The sequence below is a fragment of the Bos indicus x Bos taurus genome, chromosome 10, assembly GCF_003369695.1.
Source record: "Bos indicus x Bos taurus breed Angus x Brahman F1 hybrid chromosome 10, Bos_hybrid_MaternalHap_v2.0, whole genome shotgun sequence".
NCBI lineage: Eukaryota > Metazoa > Chordata > Mammalia > Artiodactyla > Bovidae > Bos > Bos indicus x Bos taurus.
Window position 1 is genome coordinate 30,968,437 of NC_040085.1, and position 23,775 is coordinate 30,992,211.

A 23,775-nucleotide genomic window follows, 5' to 3' on the forward strand; every position below is an offset into this window, starting at 1 on the left:
AAAAAGAATTCAAGAATATGCGGTATTGGACACAGGATGCTGGTTAAAACACAACCTTTACCACTAACTTGTATTCACAGCTATACAGTGCCTCCTATTCACCAAGGACTGTGACAGGTGTTCAAAATATTTTTATTTTGGAATCATCATGACAATCCAAAGGCTAAGTTTATTGGCCCCAAATCGAAGTTAAAGGAAGTGAGGATTAAAATGTTAAAAAAAAAATCTGTTCAAGGTCAAAGTACAGAAAGTGGAGAATTGCAAGTTCACACAAATGGGTCTGATTTCAAGGCCAGGGCTCTTTCCACTATAGTCAATGACCCCAACCTAGTTGTGCGTCACAACTGCCTGGAGAAAACACAGAAACACATTTTTTAGTTTCCCACTCAAGACTGTCTCAGAAGGTGGTAAAATGGTAACCCACTCCAGTATTCTTGCCTGGAGAATCACATGGACAGAGGAGCCTGGTGGGCTATAGTCCACCGGGTTGCAAAGAGTCGGACATGACTGAGCGACTTCACTTCACTTACTTTTCTCTCAGGGTTGTTGTTCACATTAAATATAATAAAGTATACTGGACTGTTTGATTAACATCAAGTTTAACATTGATAGGCAATTAATTTAATAGTTTTAGTACATGTGATTGTCTAATTTCCTTTCTTTTGATTTCCTAGTCAGAACATAATCTTCTGATAAGTAATTAGGCTTATCAAGTAAGTGCTTTGAAACCAGAAAAGGGTGTGAAAACAATATATTTTGGCTTGATAACCGCATTATAAATTAACTCTTAATTTCTAGCTTATAAATCTGCATTCTTGAGTCTGAGCAGTGCTAGTCAAATTCCTCCAGTTTAATCATTCCTTTGTTAACCGAAAAAACAAAGTTTTGAAATCAGCAAAGCTGAAGAAGGGAGTTAGAGCAGAACAGATACGGATTGTTTTAATTGGGAGTAGAATATCAGTTTTTTGTTGTTGTATTTGTTCTGGAGGTCAGTTTCGTGAATATAGTACAAAATTAACTCATTTAAATGCAAGACCACCTTTTCTCATCTTAGTAGATGGTGTTTTTTTCGGCTTCAATACATCATAGCTAGATTAGGTTGAAACAGAAAATGTAGTAGGGCTACATCTCTGGCTCCTTTAAAATTCCTCCTGCTCCTCTCACCTCCACTTTCCCCAACAATAGCAGAACGTTTATCAAGAAAGGTCTGGTCTTCAGTCCCCAAAGACATTCTGAAGCATTATTTCTACTTGCTAGAGGGGTTTAAAATAAGTTGTATCTAAATTAGCATTCTTCCCCTCCCACTACCACGAACTTCTGATAGTTTGCTTGTAGGCAAATACTTTTTTCTTTTCAATATTCAAAAAGGCACTCAGCAGGAACTTACCAAATGCATTCTCCCTGGAAGAAAAGTTAAGCAGTTTCCCTAAAACCACACAGCCATCAAACAAGTGGGGGAAGGGAGACTGAAAGTGCCTGTTACACCCAGTCTCGCTCCCATAATTACCCAAACTGCCTGCATCCCCGCCGTAGGACAGGGTTTTCTACGGGACAAGAAAGGAAAACCAGGGAGGTGAGAGCCAGGAAATCGGGAGAGGTGCCTTTCCCGGCATGCTCTGCAGCACACCGAGGGGCGCCAGACATATCCCGGCGTGCATCGGGGAGCGCCCAAGGGCGATGGTTCCCGGCTCCTGGAGGGGCACGCGAAGTTAAAGCGGTAGGTGTGACCTTACTTAGTTTTGAGTCCCTGCTTTCTCGTTTCCACTTTAGGAATATAATCTCATGACGGCTGAAAAGGAGGTCTTCTAACTACCCTCCCTTTCCGCGTGCGAACGACTTTCGGCGCCGCTTCGAGAACGGTGCCAGGTGATTAGCGGTTAGGGGCGGGCCCGAGCTGATCACGTGATCAAACCTGGCCGCCAATGATTAGCCGGGTGTTCCAGCAGCGCGAGGATTCCCGGACCCGTGTGCGGAGCGGCTCGTGGGCCCGCTGCGGTCGGCCCTGGCAGGTACGCGCAGGCGCCCTGGTTGCCACGCGCCCCGTCTGTCCCCACGCGCCCAGCGGCGCTTACTTGGCGCGAGGTGTTAAGAGTCTGTCTGTTTTTCTGGGGCGGGGGGACAAGAAAAAGGTGGGGGGCAATGGCGTCACGTGGACGCCACAGCCAATCGCACTCGGAGGCGCACCCACAGCTCTCCCCGGCGCCCCGGGGTGCGACGTGTTCACTGAGGTTCGGCTCTCCCCTGCCGGTCCCACCACTCTTTCGAAGCGCGTGTGCAGCCTGTAAAGTCTGGCCGCGGGTTTTCGTGGCGTCCTGCTCCGCTGTGAGCACGGACGACAAGTTCTAGGCAAAATGGCTGCTGGAAAGAGTCGCCTAGTAGGGGGAGCGCTGGGGCCGCGTGAAGGTCACATGACGAGGTTGGCAGCGCGTGCTGCTGGCGCGGGGACGGGGGAGGGTGGAAGGGGAGAAGAGCGGCCAGTCATGTGCTCTCGACTGCGCCGTTCCTAGGTTTTCCAGCGCTTTTCCTATGGCCTGACTGGCTGTTTTTACTCCTCCCACCTCGAAGCGTGGCAAGCGTCGGTGAGAAGCTGTGTGGTGTGGTAGACCGAACAGGGTTCTGGGAATGAGGACACCTAGGGTGTAGGCCTTTGGCTGCTTTTGCAATTAGCAAGTCATGTTCCAGTCCTGGGGCTTCCCTGGTGGCTCAGCGGTGAAGAATCAGCCTGACAATGCAGGGGACGCAGGAGACGCGGGTTCGATCCCTTGGTCCGGAAGATCCCATAGAGGAGGAAATGGCAACCCACTCCAGTATTCTTGTCTGAAAAATTCCATGGACAGAGGAGCTTGGCAGGCTGCAGCCCACAGAATCGAACTGGGCTCAGCACGCTTTTACGTTGCCAGTCCTGGCCTCTGTTTACTCATCGTACAGCTCTGTATAGGAGGTTATTATTATTATTATTTTTAAAAGCCTTTAGAAGGTATATGACCTCTACCTCATCCCAATGTCATGCTGATAGCAAAACAATTAAAAACAATCATTGTGAGATAAGCCGGTCTCCCCATAGGAGAAAACCCACAATAGGCCCCCTCCCTCCATCCTTAAAGTGATGTGGGAAACTTGGTGGAGGTAGCTTGTTATAATATTCTGGACACGTCTGTCTGTAGTTAGCCGTAGCATATATACTCTGTACCTGGCCACTATCTCATTTGAAAAGTATTTTGTCTTAGACGTCTAGTCCCTCTGTGTTTTCTTGGAAAGAAATCAAGAGGGAAGTAGTATTGTCATAACTGTGGAGATAGGGAAACGAAAGGAGTTAGAGGGCATGTGCTAGTGCCCCAAAACTCTGACTGGAAAGAAGTGATCTTCTCCACTTGGTGGGCCGGTCTTTATAAAAATTTTGAGGCTTCCTACCACCAACCTTCGGTGTTTTTCATAGTTCTTGGCTCCTTGCGTCAGTTCTGCGTTTTACCAAGGGTCAAGGTTTTAGTGAAATGAAGCAGGCATAAGTTACGTGTTTTTCATATCACTACCTGTGCTTTATGGTACATTTGGTGTATCTTGAAGAGCCTTTTGAATTTTGTGGGCGCACAATCTGGAAAACATTTATTGAACAATCATGGTAATAGTTATCACTTTTGAACAATTACACTAGTAGTTAACATCTTCCTAGCTTAGTACTTTATATGTCTTAATTCACTTAGTTCTCATAACAAACCTGTGAGTTAAGTAACTACTATCTCCATTTAACCAACGAGGGAAATAGCAACAGAGCGATTAAGTAACTGGCACAAGGTCGTATGGCTGATAATTTACAATTCCAACCAGAATTCTTTTCAAAAACTTGACAAAATGAGTCTAAATTTCATTTGGAAGAATGAGCTTATAAGTTAAAAAATTTTTGAAAGAAGAAAATTAAGTGGGGACTTGTACTAGTGAATATACAAATAAAGCCATGGTAATCAAAACAATAAGTGGTAACTGGCATAGACAGCACTGGGTCAAAATAATCTAAAAATAGATAAGGCTAGTGTTATACAGGTGACATTTCATGTTGAGAAAGAATTTTGAAATTATGTTGAAACAATTGGCTAACCATTTGGAAAAAAAAGGAATCCTACCTTAAAATGTAAATAAAATCTGGGAGTTAGTTCAGTTGCTCAGTTGTGCCTGACTCTTTGCGACCCCATGGACTGCAGCATGTCTGGCTTCCCTGTCCATCACCAACTCCCACAGCTTACTCAAACTCATGTCCCTTGAGTCGGTGATGCCCTTTAACCATCTGCCATCCAAAATCTGGGGGAATTAAATATAAAATATGAAGTCAAAATTCCTGCTTTAAGGAAGAGAGAAACAGATGATGAAGAAGATGATTAATGAGACCCCAAATAACTTGAAGGAAAAGAACTGTTCAGTATTGGTTGGACTGCTGACATGAATTTTTAGCTGTTTTTTTTTTTTTAAAGGTAGCTGTGATACAAACCCCAGGACGCCCACCTACCCTGTCACCCAAATAGCCAAAGAATAGTTCGTGTAACATTCCACCTTATTCCATTTAGTCCCTCTTGGAAATCCACCACCAACCTTGGGCACTTCACCCCAACAAATTTGTAAGAGTTGTTAGGTTTTTGTGTAAGACTTGCTGTAGCGTGGATAGCTGTGATTGGTGAGTTAGCTGTCTGTGGCTGCTGGAGATTGTAACAGCCTTTTTTACTTTCTGTGCAACAAAGAAGCTTTGTAAATAAAATCTTAATATTTAAAGAAAAATTACTGGTTTAAAAAAACGGGTAAGCAGTTTTCTAATGTTCTCATAGGATGAGCTGTTCTAAGCATGATTGCAAAGGCAATTACGATTGATAGAATTCTTATTGATAGAATTATTATGTAAAACAGCCTCTAGTTGGCAACAATACCAGCAAGTTAAAAGACAACTTTACTCATTTAGTATTCATTTGACATATTTATTGAGTGTGTTTGATGTGCCAGGCAGTTTTCCAGGTGTAGGGGAACCAGTGATGACTAAATCCAGGCAAAATGTGGGGAAAAAAATTTTTGCAGTAGGTTGGACTCAGAAGGTTACTTTAGTATCTAACAGATTGTCAAAAAAAGACCTAACTAGATAGATGGCATGCATAGAGAAAAATAACCAATAAAGATAAAAATACAGTATTTTCTGCTTATAAACAACACAAAACAACTCCCCCTGCAGCAGATTGGCATATATGTGATAAAACAGTAGTATCTAGTATTGGCATAGGAGTGGGGAAATTGGCACACTCATACACTGTTGTTCATGGATATTTACTTTTGAACATCCTTTCTGGAGAATATTTTGGCCATACTTAATGAAAGCATGGGCATCCCAGGTGACTCAGTGGTAAAGAATCTACCTGCAGTGGAGGAGACACAGGAGAGTTGGGTTCGATCCCTGGATTGGGAAGAGCCCTTGGAGGAGGAAATAGCAACCCACTCCAGCATTCTTGCCGTGGACAGAGGAACCTGGTGGCTATACTCCATGGGGTTGCCAGTTGCAAAGAGTTGGTTACAACTGAGCGACTAAGCACACATTGAAGCATTAATAACCTATCACTCAGCTGCTCCTCTTCTTTATTAAGGCCCTAACTGGTAAGTTTGCAAAGATATTCGTTTAAGAGTTGTCTTTTTTTTAAATTAATTTTATTTTTAATTGAAGGATAATTGCTTAAAATATTGTGTTGGTTTCTGCCATGCATAAAAATATAGAACGCTTCATAAATTTGCATGTCATCCTTGTGTAGGGGCTATGCTAATCTTCTCTGCATCTTTCCAGTTTTAGTATATGTGCTGCTGAAGTGAGCACAATAGTTGTCTTAAACAGTAGCAAAAAAAACCCCAAGAAAAATGTAAATTTTAAATAATGGGTGTTTGGCTACGTAAATAAGATGCCCTCATAGAGGGTAATGTCTTGTAACTAGTAGGCATGATAGAGATTTCTAGTAATGACTTAGAAAGCACATCAAAGCACATTATATATATTGTTAAAGTGTAAAAAGCCAGTTTTAAAGTTATTTGTAGTGTGATCACATTTTTGTAGGAATATACCTCTATGTGTTCATTTACATAGAAATCTAAGATGGTTTATATAAAACATAAACTAATGGTGATTTTATTTGAATGATAGGATTTTTGGATGAATTTAACTTAAAAAAAACTTTTTATTTTTTGGAACAGTGGTAGATATATAGAAAAATTTCAAAGACAGTATGCTGCTGCTGCTGCTAAGTCACTTCAGTCGTGTCCGACTCTGTGTGACCCCCTAGACGGCAGCCCACCAGGCTCCCCTGTCCCTGGGATTCTCCAGGCAAGAACACTGGAGTGGGTTGCCATTTCCTTCTCCAATGCATGAAAGTGAAAAGTGAAAGTGAAGTTGCTCAGCCGTGTCCGACCGTCAGTGACCCCAGGACTGCAGCCTTCCAGGCTCCTCTATCCATAGGATTTTCCAGGCACGAGTACCGGAGTGGGGTGCCATTGCCTTCTCTGCAAAGACAGTATAGAGAGTTTCTAAATTCCAAATGCCCAGTTTTCCCTATTGTTAATGTCTTATGTTTGTGTGGTGTATATATTATAATTAATGAACCAAGATACACAATTATAGAACTGCATAGTTTAATCAGATTTTTTTTTAAAGTTTTTATCTACTGTCTTTATTTCTATTCCAGAATTTCATCTAGGATATCATAAATAACTTTTTAAAAAATTTATTAATGGTTCGTTGGCTTCCCTGGGTAGCTCAGAGGTAAAGAATTGACCTGTAGTGTAGGAGATGCTGGCGACTTGGGATCGATTCCTGGGTTGGGAGGATCCCCTGGAGTAGAAAATGGCAATCCACTCTAATATTCTTGCTGGGAAAATCACATAGACAGGAGCCTAGCAGGCTATATGGTCACAGAGAGTCAGGCATGATTAAGTGACTGAACACATACACACACACACACACACACACACGCACATACAATGCTTTTTTGATGGGTGAAATTACAGGGAAGAAGGTGTGAAGGGGAAAAGAGAAGTGATGTAGGGAAAAAGTGAAAATGAACCTAAGGCATGTGTGACCCAGATGGCCATAGCTTTGTTCCAAACAAAGCTGGCTGCTTGTTCTTCCAAGTCATCTGCAGAGAGTTCATATGAAATTCTTGCCTCTCAGAACCTTCCATTATACAACCACGATACCTTTTAATCATGTCCTCTTAGGATCCTCTTGACTGTGCTAGTTTCTTGACTTTTCTTGTTTTGATGACCTTGACAGTTTTGAAGAGTACTGGTCAGATGTTCCTCAATTGGGATTTGATGTTTTTTCCATGATTAGATTGGGGTTAGAGTCAACATGACTTGTCACAATGTTGACCTTGATCACCTGCCTGTGAATTTGGTTTTTAAATGTTTTCTTTTTTGTAGTTTCTGTTTTTAGAAAATAATCTGTGTTCCTTGTTTTTGTTATAACAAAAAGTATTTGTAATAATATTCTGGACATGTCTGTCCATCTTTAGCAATAGCATTTGTAGTAGGCTGTACATTGATAAGCTGATAATACAGACAGCTGATAATAGAAATTAGAGTCAGAGAAAAAATAACGGGCCAAGTTGCTGGAAGGACTAATTATAGAAAGGAATTAAAGGCATTAGTATAGTATAGCTTGTTTTAACAGTCCTTAAACTGTTTTAGGAAGAACAGCCTGGTAACTGAATTATGCATAACAGGGTGAAAATATAAATAAGATAGATTAGGCCAATTAGGTAAATTCATTCAACAGCAAATATTAATGAACCATACTGTATGCCAGGTATTATATAGGTCTAGGGATTGAGCAGTGAAGAAGACAGTGTCTTAATTTTTTTTTTAAGATTTTATTTGGCCATGCCACATGGAATTTGGGATAGGATCCCTGACCAGAATAGTTCCCTGACCAGGGAGACGAGGCACTGAACGTGTGCCTCTTGCAGTGGAAACTGGGCCACCAGGGAAATCCCAACAATCTTATTTATAATGGGAATTTATGTTTTAGTAGATAGACAACAAATTAATACATAATATGATTTCAGATATTGTCAAAGTGCTGTGAAGAAAATAGTACAAAAGAATAGAGCATGGTGGTGCTAGGCTTGGTGTTTCTTTTAGGTAGGTCATGCGGTAAGGATTCTCTGAGGTAGCATTTAAAGGTAAAGAAACCTGAATGATAAGGAATGAGCCATGCTAGCATGTGGAACTTTTCAAGCAGTGGGAGGGACTACTAGTGCAAAGATTCCGGGGCAAGAATCAGTTTGAGATTTTCCAGGAAGTGTAAGAAGGCTGGTGTGCTAGAGTTTGGAGATTGCTGCAGTATTAATTGGTGGCAGTGGTGGGGCAAGAATCAGTTTGAGATTTTCCAGGAAGTGTAAGAAGGCAGGTGTGCTAGAGTTTGGAGATTGCTGCAGTATTAATTGGTGGCAGTGGTGGTGGAAGTTTGGTAGTAGGAAATGATATTGAGAAGTTGGTGGGTCTCAGATGATATAGAGCCTTATAAACCAGAAGGGCTTTGGATTTTATTCTAAGTGTGGTGGGATCCATTGGACAAGTTTTATGAAGACAAATGGTACTATCTAATTTATGTTTTTACAAGATTGTTTTGACTACTGTAGAGGCAAGAGGGGCAGCAGGAGACCATTCAGGAAGTCACTGGAATGGTATGATGAAGTATGGTGGCTTTGGATCAGGGAGGCAGTGATGGAAGCAGTGTGAGGGGAGGTCAGATTCAGAGTCTGTTTGGAAGGTGGAATTGATAGAATTTGCTGATAGATTAGTTGTGAGATGTGAGAGAGAGGGATCAGAGATGGATCCAAGGTTAGCTAAAGCAACTAGTATCACATACAGAGATGGAAAACTGGAAGGAGTTAATTAGTTTGGGGTTTAAACTGAACAATTTAGTTGGATATGTTGAATTTGAGATGTTCACTGGAAATCCTTCCTGGTGGTTCAACTGTAAAGAATCTGCCTGCAATGCGGGAGACCTGGGTTTGATCCCTGGGCTGAGAAGATCCCTTGGGAGAAGGGAATGGTTACCCACTCCAATATTCTTGCCTGGCGAATCCTATGGACAGGAGCCTGGTGGGCTACAGTCCATGGGGTCGCAAAGAGTTGTGAGTGACTAACACACATGCTGTCTATCCAGGAATAGGTAATTGATTGTTTAGTCTGGAGCCCAAAGTCAAAGTCATGGCTGTGAATGTACATTTAGGATGTCATCAATACGTAGATGGTGTTTAAAAATCTGGGTCTGGTGAGGTCAGCCAGGGAAGTAGAGAAGAGGGCCAGTGACCGAGCCCTGAAGCTAAACTGAAAGCATAGACAGAGAAATAAGTAACCCTTAGATTGTTTTGTCGGAGAAGGCAATGGCACCCCACTCCAGTACTCTTGCCTGGAAAATCCCATGGACGGAGGAGCCTGGTGGCTGCCATCTATGGGGTCGCACAGAGTCGGACACGACTGAAGGGACTTAGCAGCAGATTGTTTTGCATCCGCATAAGCACAGTATTTACTGTGTCTGTATGGTACAATATTAAACAAAGCTTTTGAGATGATTGTAATGTAACTTAGGCTCTTCCTGATATATAAATTGATTCTTCGGGTTTTTGTCTTTGCCCTACTTAAAATTTCTATTTTCTCTCCATTACCTGGGGCCATAAACTCCAAATTTCATACTTTAGCATGCCAGACCTATCACTGTTGAACTCTGCCCTACCTTTCTGTCCTCTCTCCTCTTTATCATTCCCGTCATGTCCAACATGTTCTGCTTGTGTATAACCCTCTATTTGCCTGGTATACTCTTAATACTTCTCTGCCTGCTCTTTGCCTCAAACTCTTGCTCAGTCTTCTATGTGTAGCTTACATTTGCTTTGTAATTTCCCCAAATTTCCACAGATAAAAGTTTGCTCCTCAGTGCACAGTACTTCCTCAGCTCTGTTGTTGGTACTTTAATTTATAGCAGAATATAAAGTCAGTTGATACTGACTGGCTTTTTTTTTTTTTTTTGGTGGGTAAATAGTGTTTATTTTTATTGAAAAAAATTTTTTAAATTTTAATTGGAGACTAAGTATAATATTGTGGTGGTTTTTGCCATACATTCACATGAATCAGCCATGGGTGTACATGTGCTCCCCATCCTGACCCTTGATTGACTTTTTAAATTCGTTTGTTTCCCCAGTGTGTGGCATGTAGTAGATGCTCAAGCTAATGCTTGGAAGAAGTTTAGAAGTTTTGTTTTGGCAAAAGAGAGTAAACAACTAAAACTTTGTCTTACAGTACATGAACATATGGATCATTAGCTGAGATTTTTAGGATTTTTTTAATGGTGAGTTTTGGTTTTAATGATATTTATTGTGATGGAATTTAGCCAGTACAAAGTTTAATACTGTCAATTAGGAGCCTTAGTTCAGAGACATTTTTAGAGTGGTTTAATCTCTAGAGTTGAATAATGCTTATTCTTTGAAGGCAAGGTATTATAATAGATATCTTCTTTCATTTGCCCACTTTCACACCCACCTTCTCAGTAGTCAGGAATTCTGTTTTAGCATTACATGTGTACTTTGAGCTGTTTGCTAGAGGAGAAACCCAGTGTAATAAATCCAGTAGAATCAGCAGTACCCACCCCAGGAATGTCTTTAAACTATTGCATAGAGACAGACTTAATGGTGTGAATTGTAGGTGTGCATGTTTCAGTCTGTGAGCTCAAGTAGGGTTAATTATTCTGTCATTCAGTTGTAAGCATGTATTAAGCACCACCATATATGGGCACTGTATGGGGTGCTGTGGGGGATGCACAAAAGAAAAGTTCTGGTTCCTTGCACACAAATCCCTGACAATTTAGTCAAGGAATTGAAACATAACATTAAAAAGGAGTTTAATCTTAACAAGCAGTGTATCAGTAAGTGCAAAGTACTGTGTATAAATCAAAGACCTTGCATTTCTTAAGCCCATAATTATATTTGCAGAGATACATGGTCTTATCTTGCATCAGTTTCAACATTTTGACCTGACTTGCAAGCTCTGCATTTTTTCCTGTCTTTTAACATTTTTAGTTTCAAAAAGATATTATTGATTTGACTCTTTGATGTAATGAAAGCTCTATATGGGAAGAGTGCTCTGCCAATGCATTGCTTTCCAACATTTTATTCTTGCATGCCTCTAAAGCAAATAGGTAATTTGAAAAGGTAGAATGTTATTTAACCTTTGTAAGTGTGACATAGGCGTCCTTTTATAGTTTTGCTATATGGATAGGTTTCCTTAGACACATTTTCTCCTTCTGCCTAAGGCTGAAGGGGTGGGAGCAGCTGAGGGGGAGGGGAGAAGTGTATAGAACCTAGAGGAACAAATGTTGTGTGTGTACGAATATGAGTTTAAAAGTACTTATTTTTGGATTTGAATTATAAAAGCAGTTTTCTTCTCATTTGAGAAGATATGAAAAACATAGATAAGCACAAAAAAGGAAATAAAAATTTCAAATATGCTACCTACCACTGTTAAAGAATCTGCGTACCAATGCAGGAGGCACAGGTTTGATCGCTGGTCCAGAAAGATCCCCTGGAGAAGGAAATGGCAACCAACTCCAGTATCCTTGCCTGGAAAAACCCCACGGACAGAGGAGCCTGGTGGGCTACAGTCCATGGAGTTGCAAAGAGTGAGACAGCCTACCACTCACTGTTAACCGTACTGGTGTGCTTCTAGTCTTTTTTTTTTTTTTAAGTGGCAAGTTTTGTTTTTTAGTAAATAAAATACTTCAGCTACCTTTAGACATGAATAAATAACTGCCTTTACATAAGGTGAATCTAGGCAGATTACTCTCAGTGCAGTTCTTCAGTAGCTTCTCATAATAAATGGAATCAAGTGGAGACCAGTTCAGATTCTTTAGCCTAGCAGATACAGCCCTTTACCTTATTTATAGCTTTGGGCTTCCCTGGTGGCTCAGTTGGTAAAGAATCCGACTGAGCCACCTGCAGTGTGGGAGACCTGGGTTAGATCCCTGGGTTGGGAGGATCCCCTGGAGAAGGGCATGGCAACCCACTGCAGTATTCTTGCCTGAAGAAGCCTCATGAACAGAGGAGACTGGCAGACTGCAGTCCATGGGGTTGTAGAGAGTCCGACATGCCTGAGTGACTAAGCACACCCACCTTGTAGGTTATCTCATTTACTGTCTGTCTCTCTCAGACACATCTGAGAGTTAAATTCATACTAGGTATTACTTTCAGGCCTCTAGACCAGGGGTTGGGAGACTTTTTCTGTAAAAGGCCAGATAATATTTTAAGTTTTTGGGGTCTTTTTTGTCAATAACTACTCACTTGTGCTGTGGTAGCATGAAGGCAGCTATTGACAATACGTAAGTGAACGATCATGGCTCTGTTCCAGGGAAACTTTAATTATGAACATTAAAATTTTTCATGTCATTAAAATTTGATTAATTTTTTTTCAACCATTAAAGAATGTAAAAACCATTCTTAGTCTGTGGGCTATATAAAAAAAGATGGCAGAACATGGCCTCTGGGGTTGTAGTTTTCCAGTTGCTGTTATAGACTACCGTGCTTGCTATACCTCTACCTCTATTCAGTGTTCCTTCCCCCCATTTTTTTTTCCTAGGAGGACAATCTTGTTCAGAACTCATCTTAGAAGTCAGAGTCTCAGGGAAGTTAGAGTTCTGCTGTTCAGACCTCCATCATTGTATTTATTTGACTATATTAAAAAATTGTAATAGAATATAAATACACTGTTTTAACTAGTGTAAGTATCCAGTTCTTTGGCACTAAGTATGTTCACGTTGTTGTGCAGTCATCATCACCATCCATCTCTGGGGTTTCATTTCTCCAGGCTGAAACTCTGTACCTATAAAATACTATTTAATTTACCGTTTTCCTCTCACCCTAGTCCCCAGCACACCATTCTGCTTTCTGTCTCTGAATTTGACTACTGCAAATACCACACATACGTGAAATCATACAAAATATTAGGTTGGTACAAAAGTAATTGAGGTTTTGGACCGTGAATTTTAAATCATTATAACTAGGTTCAAACACATCTTTATTAATCAAAATAGGAACCATTACAATCAACACATTTTTGCCAACGAGAAATAAGTTCATTTATTCCTGTAGCGTAAAAATCCATGCTTCGGGATTTGATAATCTCTTGGAAAACATTTTCTCCCTCCTGCTGGATGTAGAAGCATTTTCCCTGCAAAGGGCTGTATAGATGCTTGAAGAAGTGTAGTTGATTGGTGAGAGGGCAGGTGAATGTGGCAGAGGAGGCAAAACTTGGTAGCCCAGTTCATTCAACTTTTGAAGCATTGGTCGTGCCATGTATGGTCGTACGTTGTCATGGAGAAGAATTGGGCCCGTTCTGTTGACCAGTGCTGGCTGCAGGTATTGCAGTTTTCAGTGCATCTCATCAATTTGCTGAGCATACTATTCAGATTTAATGGTTTTGCTGGGATTCAGAAAGCTGTAGTGGATCAGACCGGCTGCCGACCACCGAACAGTGACCATGACCTTGTTTTGGTGCAAGTTTGGCTTTGGGAAGTGCTTTGGAGCTCCTTCTCAGTCTTAACAACTGAGCTGGTGATCGCCCAATGTATAAAATCCACTTTTCATTTGTTTCATGTCACAGTCTATCAAGAAATGATTTGTTGTTGTTAGGTGGAATGAAAGGTGACATGTCAAAACAACGAATTTTTTGATTTGTGGTCAGCTCATGAGGCACCTGCTTATTGAGCTTTTTCACCTTTCCCATTTGTTTCAAATGCCGAATGACTGTAGAATGGTCAATGTTGAGTTCTTCAGCAACTTCTTGTGTAGTTGTAAGAAGATCAGCTTGGATGATTGCTCTCAGTTGGTCATTGTCAACTTCCCATTGCCTGGCCACTATGCTTCTCATCTTCAAGGCTCTCATCACTTGCAAAACGTTTGTTAGCAGTTCCTGGGCCAAATGCGTTGTTGATGTTGTGAATTGTCTCCCCTGCTTTATGACTGATTTTGAACTCAAATTAAAAAATTGCTCGAATTTGCTTTTTGTCTAACATCATTTTTATAGTCTAAAATAAATATAAATACTAAGTTATGTCATTAGCAAAAAAAAAAAAAGGTGAGAAATGTGCATTAAGATGATGTATAACATAACCACATTTAAGAATGTATTCCAATATCAAATGGGAAAGTTCAACAATGCAAAAAACCACAGTTACTTTTGTACCAACCTAGTATTTGTCTTTTTGAAACTGGCTAATTTCACTTGGGGCTTCCCTGGTGGCTCAGTGGTTAAGAATCGCCTACCAATTCAGGGGATGCAGTTTTGATCCTTGGGTTGGGAAGATCCCCTGGAGAAAGAAATAGCAACCTATTCCAGTATTCTTGCCTGGGAAATCCCATGGACAGAGGAGCCTGGTGGGTACAGTCCTTGGGGTCACAAAAAGAGTTGGACATGACTTAGGGATTAAACAGCAACAATTTCACTTAGCCTGATGCTTCATAGTTCATCTATCTTGTACCATGTGTTAGGATTGGCTGAATAATATTCTATTATATGTTGTCATTTAGTCACTGAGTCACGTCTATTATGTGTGTATATCATGTTTTTTTGTGTATCCACTCATCTGTTGATGGATATTTGGGTGGTTTCTACCTTTTGGCTGTTGTGAATAATGTTGTTATGAACGTGGGTGTATAAACATCTCTTTGAGTCTGTGCTATCAATTCTTTTGAGTATATAGAAGTTTTGATAGAATTGCTGGATCACGTGGTAATACTGTTTTTAATTTTTTGAGGAACTGCAGTAGCTTTATCATTAAGACTTGAGTTTTTTTAAAGTAAACCTTTTGGCGAATGATCTTAGATTATAGAAAAGTTGTAAAGATTATAACAGAGATTCTGTATACTCCTCACCCAGTTTCTCCTAATGTTAATCTTACCTTACGAGGGTACCTTTGTCAAAACTGAGAAACCGACATTGATATATTACTATTAGGTAAATTCCAGGCTTAATTTGGACTTCATTAGTTTTCCCAATAATGTGCTTATTCTGTTCCTGGATAAACTTGAGGATATTACATTGTATTTATTCTGTATGTTACTTTATTTATTTTTAGTCTATTTTTTTTGTTGTTTTGTTGTTGTTTCTCTAGTACTTAGTACAGAGCATGGTATGTAATAAGAGCACAGTGTTTCTTGAATAAATTATCTCCTTTTAATTTTTCTCTCCTTTTTGGAGGCATGTTCATTAACTGTCCTTCAGGTTTGCTTGACTGATATTTATCCTTGTATCTTTATGTTCCTCTCTGTTTGTGGATAACTTTGATAAAAATAAAATTACAATTAAAGATATTTGGTAAAGAATGACAACAAAAAACTCCAATCAAACTCAGATTCTCCTTTACAAAAGCCACAAAAGTTGATCACTTTTTGCTAAATATATCTGATAACAAGGGAGCTCAGCATGTTGTGAGGAAACTTGTTTCATTGTTGAGTAGTTTTAGAGGTCAAAAGGTTATTCATTATGCTGATTTGAAAACCTTTTGTAGAAACTTCCATTCCAGAACCCTCTAGAGTATATGGAATATTCTTGCTTTCACGACAACTTTCAAGTAATTTCTTTAAATTATCTTCATAATCCATCCCTACATCTTAAATCTTCTAGGCAATGATTAAGAAAATCATCTTTGATTTTGAGACTGATTCTCACTGAATCCTTCCAGATCATGGTTCACTGGCTCCTGACTGTTCTGTGGATGTTGATTTGTTGGTTCTGCTGCAGTTGGCTGTGCTGCCCAAACCTCTACTGCCTGGTGACCTTAATTGGCTACTGATGTTCTTTTGTGATCCTCTCAAGAGCTGACCTCAGTGGTGCCTTTGGGATTATCAGTGTTGACTTTATAGCTGCCCTTATTGGCTCATTCTCTTCTCCTGATACCACTAAAGTTGCCATTAAGTTTCCTAAAGGTTAGCCTCATGCTTTTAATTTCTTACAGCAGATTTACAAGAGATTTGAGAGCAGTTTCTCTGCACTCCGTAGTGTACCCTCACTTAGTGCCAGAGGATTCCTTCCTTGCCAGTAGTCCACTGGAGTGTTTTGATACAGCTCATGTACCTCTACTCTTCTGTCTCTCACCACATTAAGAATTCTCTTTTTTTAGCTGAGGTTTTGCCTGGAGTGATTGGATATGACCTGCTTCCTTATTATTTAAGCATGTTAGTTCTCATTCTGGGATCCTACCGTCAGCTTTAAAGTACTCCTGCAGAGAATTCCCTGGTGGTTCAGTGGTTAGGACTCAGCACTTTCATACTAGCTTGGCACAGCTTAAAAAAAAAAAAAAGCCCTCCTGCAAACTTAACAGCTTATTGCCTACCTTGCCCAAATTCCTCTGGAGAGGGAATTCACTCCCAGCCTAGTCCTTTGTTGCATTTACAGCAAAGGCTGGACATAACATGTGTTGGAAGAATGGAGGAATATTAAGTAAATTGTGATGTTAAAAGTGAAAAACACATATTAAAGTTTGGAGCAACTTGCAAAGTATGTTTTCAAAAATAATGTTAAATGAAGAGTAGAACCAAAAGTGCAGAGATCCTGCTTTAAAGGAGGATCTTTATTTATTGATTGATTTTTTCATCTTTCTATCTTCTTTTTTTTTAAATTTTATTTTATTTTTAAACTTTACAATATTGTATTAGTTTTGCCAAATACTGAAATGCATCTGCCACAGGTATACCTGTGTTCCCCATCCTGAACCCTCCTCCCTCCTCCCTCCCCATACCCTCCCTCTGGGTCGTCCCAGTGTACCAGCCCCAAGCATCCAGTATCGTGCATCGAACCTGGACTGGCGACTCGTTTCATACATGATATTATACATGTTTCAGTGCCATTCTTCCAAATCTCCCCACCCTCTCCCTCTCCCACAGAGTCCATAAGACTGATCTATACATCAGTGTCTCTTTTGCTGTCTCATACACAGGGTTATTGTTACCATCTTTCTAAATTCCATATATATGCGTTAGTATACTGTATTGGTGTTTTTCTTTCTGGCTTACTTCACTCTGTATAATAGGTTGCAGTTTCATCCATCTCATTAGAACTGATTCAAATGTATTCTTTTTAATGGCTGAGTAATACTAAAGGAGGATCTTTAAAAAAAGATGCCTTAAAAAAAACCCCAAACCCTATAAAAATATATACACATGAATATAGAAATTCAGAGTAATACAAAGTCATGGTGAGTCGTAAGACTGTAGGTATCAGAAATTATTTATTGATTTTTTTGTGTTTTCCATTAGAATGCAAGCTCTAAGAAGTCAAGAGTCTAGACTGGTCTGTCCTAGAACAGTGCCTGGCCTGTAGTAATTTTCAATAAATAATGTTGATTGTTTAATGAATTAAAATTTGAAATTTCATTTTGATTGTTTTATTGTTTAGTGCTATAGTAATGCTTGTGTGTGTGTGAGTCATCTGTCACGTCTGACTCTCTCCATGGAATTCTCCAGGCAAGAATACTGGAGTGGGTTGCCATTCCTTTCTCCAGGGGCTCTCTCAACCCAGGGATTGAACCTTGGTTTCCCGCATTACGGGTAGATTCTTTACCATCTGAGCCATGAGGGAAGCCCTATAGTAATGTTTGCTGCTACACGCTTCAGTCGTGTCCGACTCTGTGCGACCCCATAGACAGCAGTCCACCAGGCTCCCCCGTTCCTGGGATTCTCCAGGCAAGAACACTGGAGTGGGTTTCCATTTCCTTCTCCAGTGCATGAAAGTGAAAAGTGAAAGTGAAGTCGCTGAGTCTTGTCCGACTCTTAGCGACCCCATGGACTGCGGCCCACCAGGCTCCTCTGTCCATGGGATTTTCCAGGCAAGAGTGCTGGCGTGGGGTGCCATTGCCTTCTCCGATAGTAATGTTTATTAAAGTTAAAACAAAAACAAAAATTAAAAAGAGAATTCTCAATGATTTCAACCTTTTAAAAATACATTATAGTATCTGAATATTCTTCCCACCCTTGTTGGCCTTCTTTGGTCCTCTTAAAAAAAGTGGTGCTCCAAACAGGATATACTAGTACAGATTTTGACAAGCCAGCCCAGCGAATAGAGGAATATTTTCTTCTCAGGTTCTGGTAGAAAGTATACACAGAAGAACTGTACAAAAAGGATCTTATTGACCAAGATAACCATGATGGTGTGATCACTTACCTAGACCCAGACATCATGGAGTGCAAAGGCAAGTAGGCCTTAGGAAGCATCACTACAAACAAAGCTAATGGGAGGTGATGGAATTCCAGCTGAACTTTTTGAAATCCTAAAACATGATGCTGTGAAAGTGCTACACTCAATATGCCAGCAAATTTGGAAAGCTCAGCAGTGGCCACAGGACTGGAAAAGGTTCTTTTTTATTCCAATCCCAAAGAAAGACAGTGCCAAAGAATGTTCAAACTACCGCACAATTGCACTCATCCCACACACCAGCAAAGTGATGCTCAAAATTCTCCAAGGTAGGCTTCAACAGTATGTGAACTGAGAACTACCAGATGTTCAAGCTGGATTTAGAAAAGGCAGAGGAACCAGAGGTCCAATTGCCAACATCCAGTTGATCATAGAAAAAGCAAGAGAATTCCAGAAAAACATCTGGTTTATTGACTCCGCCAAAGCCTTTGACTGTGTGGATCACAACAAACTGTGGAAATTTCTTCAAGAGATGAGACTACCAGACCACCTTACCTGCCTCCTGAGAAATCTGTATGCAGGTCAAGAAGCAACAGGTAGAACCAGACATGGAACAATGGACTGGTTCCAAATTGGAAAAGGAGCCCATTAAGGCTGTGTATTGTTACCTTGCTTATTTAACTTATATGCAGAGTACATCATGTGAAATGCCAGGCTGGATGAAGCACAAGCTGGAATCAAGATTGCAGGGAGAAATATCAGTAACTTCAGATATGTAGGTGACAACACCCTTACGGCAGAAAGTGAAGAGGAACTAAAGAGCCTCTTGATGAAAGTGAAAGAGAAGAGTGAAAAGCTGGTTTAAATCTCAGCGTTCAGAAAACTAAGATCATGGCATCCGGTCCCATCACTTCATGGCAAATAGATGCGGAAACAATGGAAACAGTGACAGATTTTATTTTCTTGGGCTCCCAATCTCTTCAGATGGTGACTGCAGCCATGAAGTTAAAAGACGCCTGAACCTTGGAAGAAAAGCTATGACCAACCTAGACAGCATATTCAAAAGGAGAGACATTACTTTGCTGACAAAGGTCTGTCAAAGTTGTGGTTTTTCCAGTGGTCATGTATGGATGTGAGAGTTGGACCATAAAGAAATCTGAGCACCAAAGAATTGATGCTTTTGAACTGTGGTGTTGGAGAAGACTCTTGAGATTCCCTTGGACTGCAAGGAGATCCAACCAGTCCATCCTAAAGGAGATTAGTCCTGAATATTCATTGGAAGGACTGATGCTGAAGCTGAAGCTCCAGTTCTTTGGCCACCTGATGCGAAGAACTGACACATTGGAAAAGACCCTGATGCTGGGAAAGATTGAGGGCAGAAGGAGAAGGGGATGACAGAGGATGCGATGGTTCGATAGTATCACCGACTCAATGGATATGAGTTAGAGCAAGCTCCAGGAGTTGGTAATGGATAGGGAAGCCTAGCATGCTGCAGTCCATGGGGTTGCAAAGAGTTGGACACGACTGAATGACTGAACTGAATGGCGGGAGTATGGTTTATTAAGTGAAAGTGAAAATCTCCCAATCGTGTCCGACTCTTTGTGATCCCATGGGCTATACAGTCCATGGACTTCTCCAGGCCAGCATACTGGAGTGGGTAGCCTTTCTCTTCTCCAGAGGGTCTTCCCAACCCAGGGATTGAACCCAGGTCTCCTGCATTGCAGGCGGATTCTTTACCAGCTGAACCACAAGGGAAGCATGGTTGAATAAGTTGTGTCTTAATATAGGTGCTAGGGCTTGCCCGTGGTGTTGTTAATGTATAAAACCCAGATGTTCTGCCTATTTTTCTTGAGCAGTGACTCCAGGAAGTTGACAACTAAGTGGATGTTGTACACAAGCTCATAATCTGTCATCTTCATCAACAGCCACTGCCACACATAGCACCTTCTTCATCTGGAGCTTGATCATGGACTTTACTTCATTAACTTGGCCATCATATTCTCATTTTGAGTCAGCAAGGAATGAAATTTGCCAGCCTTATTCAGGCCTGGGCCCAGAATTTGTGGGGTCTGCTGAAGACTGAATCAAAAAGGCATCATGCTTCTTGGCCAGCTTCTTGACCGGTTTCTTATTGTTGAGTTGCTTTAGCACCGAAATGACCACATGAGGGGATATCTGCAGCTTTGGCTTATTCACAGTGCTGTCTGTCTCCTAGAACACATATAGAGACCATGGAGCAGGGAGTGGGCTTAAGCCTGACTGTGCCAGAGAAGCATTTGTCCTTCTGAGGGTCATAGTTCTTCAGGCTGACCTGAAGCTTCACCACTCCAAAAACTTCCAGTGTTTGCACTGGTTCCTGTGCAAGACTTCCCACGCTAACTCCTAGAGGCTGTATGGGGAGACTTTGCAGCTCAGGGTCCTTTGTGTTAAAATAACTAGAAGAGAGCCACACCTCCATTTTTAGAGTTTTTTTTTTTTTCAGATGTGTCCCACTGTTGATTGACTTAGGTTGAATTTACTTTGTTGGTATTTAAAACTTTAGTTTTGTTAACACATTGTAACAATTTCCAGGTCTTTCCCAGTGAGTATTTACCTGCTGATAGAACTGACCAGCTTGCCTCTCATATATTTTTATTTTCCCTGTCTAGCTGTGCTGGAAGTGCTAAGTAGCAAAACATTCAAAAATTGGGCAGCCAGAGAATAAAAGAAGTAAAACCTCTACAAAGTCTGCACATTTTCTAATTATCCTCCAGATAATTTAGTGATTATTATCCATTTACTAGGTGTGTTCTTCAGAATTCCTGAAGTGGCAGGAGGTTAAGTACTTAGATAAAAATCAGAAACTGACCTCTTGGCTTTGTCTTCAAATAGTATTAAAAATCTGTTTTTTTCCAGGAAGGTGTGCCATTGCAGTCTTACCATTATTTTCCAGATGCTTATCAACTGCCAAGAGCCCTTCATTTTTCATGGTCTTCATTGGCTCTTATATTCATGGGCCAGGAGTTGGCAAATTTTTTCTGTAAAGGTTCAGATAGTAAATATTTTATACTTTGTGGGCCTGAGGGTCTCTGCCTTAACTCATCTATGCTGTAGTATCATAAAACCAGCCATAGACAATTCATAAGTGAATGCATGTGATGGTATTCCAGTAAAACTATTTACAAAAGTAGACATCAGGCCTAGTAGAGTGATGACCCCTATCATACACCCACCACATTCACCATCATTAAGAAGATAGAATAGTAGAACTCTATGGTGGAACTCATTTTCTTTTGAAAGGCCTGGAATCTTTGAAGAACTTGAAGGGCTTCTAACTTCCAATATTCGTTTTTTGAAAAATCCTTTGCTTTTCTAATTTATTGATCCTTTATTTAAAAACTAATCATTTCCTGGCTTCCCGCCCCCGCCAGTCTTCTCCTGGTTCACACTACTTTCTGTGTGCCTCTTAAAAGTTACTTAACTTCTTCCACATCAGTACAATGGAGATAATAATATCTACTTTAGGCTTGCTGTGAGAATTGATTAGATAAGAATGTAAAGTGCTGGAGACAATGCTTGGCATATAATAGGCAGTTAGTAAGTATTTGCTGCAATTATTGTCAACATTATCATCATTTTGCAAACTGAAATGCCCTTCTCAGTGTTTTTGACAACCTGTTACTACCTCCTGGTACAACCCTTATGGCAGAAAGTGAAGAGGAACTAAAGAGCCTCTTGATGAAAGTGGAAGAGGAGAGTGAAAAAGTTGGCTAAATCTCAACATTCAAAAAACTAAGATCATGGCATCCGGTCCTATCACGGCATGGCAAATAAATGGGGAAACAGTGGAAACAGTGACAGACTTTTATTTTCTTGGGCTCCAGAATCACTACAGATGGTGACTGCTGCAGCCATGAAATTAAAAGACGCTTGCTCCTTGGAAGAAAAGCTGTGACAAACCTAGATGTTACTTTGCCGACAAAGGTCCGTCTAGTCAAAGCTATGGTTTTTTCCAGTGGTCATGTATGGATGTGAGAGTTGGACTATAAGGAAAGCTGAGTGCCAAAGAATTGATGCTTTTGAACTGTGGTGTTGGAGAAGACTCTTGAGAGTCCCTTGGACTGCAAGGACATCCAACCAGTCCATCCTAAAAGAAGTCAGTCCTGAATATTCATTGGAAGGACTGATGCTGAAGCTGAAGCTCCAGTCCTTTGACCACCTGATGCGAAGAACTGACACATTGGAGAAGACCCTGATGCTGGGAAAGATTGAAGGCAGGAGGAGAAGGGGACAACAGGAAGATGAGAAGGTTGGATAGCATCACTGACTTGATGGACATGAGTTTGAGCAAGCTCCGGAAATTGGTGATGGACAGGGAAGCCTGGCGTGCTACAGACCATGGGGTTGCAAAGAGTTGGATACGACTGAGCAACTGAACTGAACTTCTATCTCCTGGAACTGTGGGGTACCTATGGTGTGAAGTCTTGATTTCATAGAGAATGTGTAGGATAGCTTGAGGTGATGCTCAGGGCTTTAGGATTAAGGAGTGGGAATGGAATAGTCTGTGTCCCTGAGCCTAAGATAGAGGTTGAAGCCCATAAGAATTTCATCCCAAATTGCATTCACTAAGTTTGGATGGAGAGGTCAGAGTCCATATGTACCTTTCTTCACCTAGGTGACTCCTTATCAGGATTATGCATGTTAGTATCAATCAGCTTGTTTTCCAAGCTGTTAACTGTATTTATATTTTCAAAATGAAAGCTTTTCAGCACTGAAGATTACTTTTCAGTTCTTTTTAAAGTGTTATAACTGCCTTTTTAATTTTAAATAGTTCTAGTTCTTGGAAACCAGCATTTTATATTGCCAGTAAGAATTTAAGATAATTAGATCAATAGAGCTAACCAGTATTGATACCATTTTGAAGTAGTAATAGATTTGATAACAGATTTTTCCAGATTGAAATGTTCATGCAGAAGCATACTTTATTTTCTCAAATTCTCCTTAATTTCATTTTTAGAGAATACTCTGCCTTCTGAGTGGCACGCTAGTAAAGATGTGGCTAGCAACAGACATTCTTGTGTCATCTTTATGGGAAATAGGGAATCATTGTAAAAGTCATCAATTATTATTTGTTTAAGCATTTTTATTTTTGATGAGCCTAAAAATTGCATGAGATATACTTGTTTTTCCTCAGAAAATCAGCCTTAATTTAGCTGTTTATTTTACTAGTGTATGGTCCAACATGATAGGAATTCATTCTTACTCTGTGAAAAATAGCTTACCCTTAAGGCTTACTTAGGAGAAGGCAATGGGACCCCACTCCAGTACTCTTGCCTGGAAAATCCTATGGACGGAGGAGCCTGGTAGGCTGCAGTCCATGGGGTTGCTGAGGGTCGGATACGACTGAGTGACTTGACTTTCACTTTTCACTTTCATGCATTGGAGAAGGAAATGGCAACCCACTCCAGTGTTCTTGCCTGGAGAATCCCAGGGACGGGGGAGCCTGGTGGGGTGCCGTCTATGGGGTTGCACAGAGTCGGACACGACTGAAGTGACTTAGCAGCAAGGGTTACTTATATGCCACACATTGTGTTAGGTACCATTATC

General features: G+C 40.6%; 1 protein-coding gene, 1 non-coding gene and 1 pseudogene across 3 annotated transcripts in view; 1 reads left to right on the forward strand and 2 right to left on the reverse strand.

The window, feature by feature from the left end:
- Positions 1-1,613: 1,613 nt before the first annotated feature.
- The window catches only part of MGA (MGA, MAX dimerization protein), a 149,099-nt gene continuing 126,937 nt past the window's right edge, over positions 1,614-23,775 (forward strand). Inside the window, exon 1 of one of the 2 annotated variants that reach the window (XM_027553604.1) lies at positions 1,614-1,717. The gene's annotated coding sequence lies outside the window, so the exon portion shown is untranslated. Of the gene's footprint in view, positions 1,718-1,928; positions 2,010-23,775 lie in introns of those variants that run through there. The other variant, XM_027553603.1, reaches the window with a different exon arrangement.
- Positions 5,730-5,836, reverse strand: LOC113900579. Its single transcript, XR_003513209.1, has one exon. It is a non-coding gene; the product is annotated as a U6 spliceosomal RNA (small nuclear RNA).
- LOC113899626 lies at positions 19,890-20,647 on the reverse strand (annotated as a pseudogene).